This window comes from Phoca vitulina, unplaced genomic scaffold (assembly GCF_004348235.1).
Source record: "Phoca vitulina isolate PV1807 unplaced genomic scaffold, GSC_HSeal_1.0 scaffold1, whole genome shotgun sequence".
NCBI classification, from domain to species: domain Eukaryota; kingdom Metazoa; phylum Chordata; class Mammalia; order Carnivora; family Phocidae; genus Phoca; species Phoca vitulina.
Window position 1 is genome coordinate 8,199,866 of NW_022589704.1, and position 2,621 is coordinate 8,202,486.

At 38.8% G+C, this 2,621-nt stretch overlaps 1 pseudogene; it reads right to left on the bottom strand.

Moving 5' to 3' along the window:
- Positions 1-1,390: 1,390 nt before the first annotated feature.
- On the bottom strand, positions 1,391-1,503 carry LOC116637999 (annotated as a pseudogene).
- Positions 1,504-2,621: the final 1,118 nt, after the last annotated feature.

Below are 2,621 nucleotides of genomic sequence, written 5' to 3' on the forward strand. Positions count from 1 at the left end.
AAATTTAGAAATAAAGAAACAATAATTTCAGGTATGAAGACTAAATTAGAAAAAATACAAGAGCAAATCAGATGACGTTCATGAGAAATAAAATGTGAGAAGTACACATAAAGGAGTTCAAAAGAAAATGACAAATATAGGAAATAGTCAAAGCAGTGCCTGAAACTGAAACTCATAACAAGGGAACAGAACAAATACTAGAAACTAAAATTCAAGGAAATTTCCCTGAAATTAGAAAAAGTTGGGGGGGGGGAGTGCAGGAGGGCAGTGATTTGATACTACGTTGCATTAGTCAGGATCCATGTAGGAGAAAGAAACCACAAAGGAGTTTGAACAGGAAAGTTTCATATCAGGGATTACTAACTATAACAGGAGGTTGGAATAATGGAGGAATGGCTAGTAAAGACTAAAAGGAACTTTAAGGAATGCAGAAGTAGCAGATAAAGGGCAAAATCTCTACACCCAGGTCTGAGACAGAGGTACCAAGAAAAGGTCATCCTTCCTCAGAACTGATGCCAAGACCTTGGAAGGGGACACAGCTGTGACTCACTGGATGGTGGAGAAGTTTGCTGAAGCTGAGACCACCCAAGGGAATGCCAAGGGAAGTTTTCCATGGGTAGTGCCCTGTGCTCCATGCATGGTAGGCACTGCATAGGCTTATGCATGAGGCACACTAGAGTCAAGAAGAGAAACCCTTTCCTCCTCCAGTCCCCTACAGCACGCTCTACTGACAAAGTTTAACTCTCAAAGGAGAAATAGCTATGGGGTGCAGCTCCATTATTGCAGAGCAGACAGTGAAGATGGTTTTGGAAGCTGAGAATCAATAGATGAGTAACTGGTGCATATATGTTAAAAAAGAATACAATATGCTTGAGAAAACTGACTCAGAATGAGCAACACCAAGACATACTTTAGTAAATTGACTGGATATTAAGGGAGGGGGAATCCTTTAATAATCGAAGTGAAGAAGAACAAGTGACTTACAAGGGAAAGAAAATTAGATTATCATCAGATTTTTCAACAGCACTTCTTTGTATCCGAAAAAAAATGGTGTGAGCTATCTAAGGCAGAAGTGTGAGCCAAGGAATTTATATTCAAGAAAACTGACTTTCAAGTGTAAAAGGTACACACTGTTATCAGTGTACAAGAACTCAGGGAATACTGTTTCCATGAGCACTTCCTGAAGAATTTACTAGAGAACAAGACTCAGACTGCCAAAATTACTAGCTACATCAGCATAAGAACTAGCAGACAGCATTAAATACATAGTTACTGGTAGAACCAAAACTGTATGAGGCTTAAAAGGCAGAGAATATGGTATATGAAGAGTATAAGCTCTATTGATGTAGCTACAGAACAGCTATAAACATTGGGGTACAAACTTTTTTTTTTTAATATGGAACACTTCACGAATTTGTGTGTCATCCTTGTGTAGAGGCCATGCTAATCTTCTCAGCATCATTCCAGTTTTATTCTGTGTCCTGCTGGAGCGAGCACGAGAACTTTTAAACTCTTCTCAGTTGTCATTCTGCTGGTAGCAGCATTAGTACTGATATTCCCTGTTGTGTGTGTAATGTTGCCTAAAACAAATGAGTAATTATGAGCTATTTTAACTATCGTCCCCTGTGTCCTAAAATCAGGATGCTCAGTGTGGAAGAAAGAAGAGACAGCTGTAATTTTTTAAAAGATTAAATAAAAAATCCATAGTCCTGAAATTTAATTGGAAAAACAGTATGAACTTGTGAGGTATTTAATCTATCATTCTATCTATACCTAAGAGCTCCGTCCATTCAAAACGCCTGGAAACAAGGACCAATTCATAGCAGTGAGCATCCCTGGAGTCCACATTGTGGTCACAAAAGGCCATTTCCCACTAAAAGTCAGGGCTGTACGGAGAAATGACTGACAGCAGGAGGAGAAAATGTACAAAAGGCGTCTGGACCATCCTGACATAAATGGAGGCATGCAAGCCATCATGGATAGGCTATACGTAGACTAGGGTAATGTCAAAAGAACCCAGAAGCCAACCCACAGGGGTTCCCACTGACCAAAGATAGGACAGTTTGAGCTTTGAACATTGTAATAATTGCAACAAATTGAAACTCATCAAATTTATTTAAATCTGTGAGTTCATGATGATACTGAAAAAATGAACTTGGTCACCTGCAGAGGATAATAAGGAAGGAGCTTATTATTCTGCAAACTGATAAATATAGGGAATAAAGGAAGCATTTATCCTGCCTCTTCTACATGAGCCATACCACTGGGTAACCTCATGGTAGATGAGAGGAAGCATCTGTTTATAAAGAAATCCAGCAAATAAATGAAAAAGAAATGATGGAATTAAAATATCATCATTTGGTAGTGGTGGCAGCTGTGGTTCTTTTCATTACCTCGTGTAGAACACTGGAACGGTCTCATCAACGATGCCATCATCTGTTTAGCACTCTCAAGACATTTTCTCAAAGCCTATTTACTTATAAATTGTGTGGAATGACAAAATTAATAAGCAATAGAATGTGAATCATAGCACAATGAAAACAATATATGTCACCATCTTGGACCCCCAGTGAATTAATGAATCTAGGAACTGAGCATCCGTAGCTACAAACACCACAGAG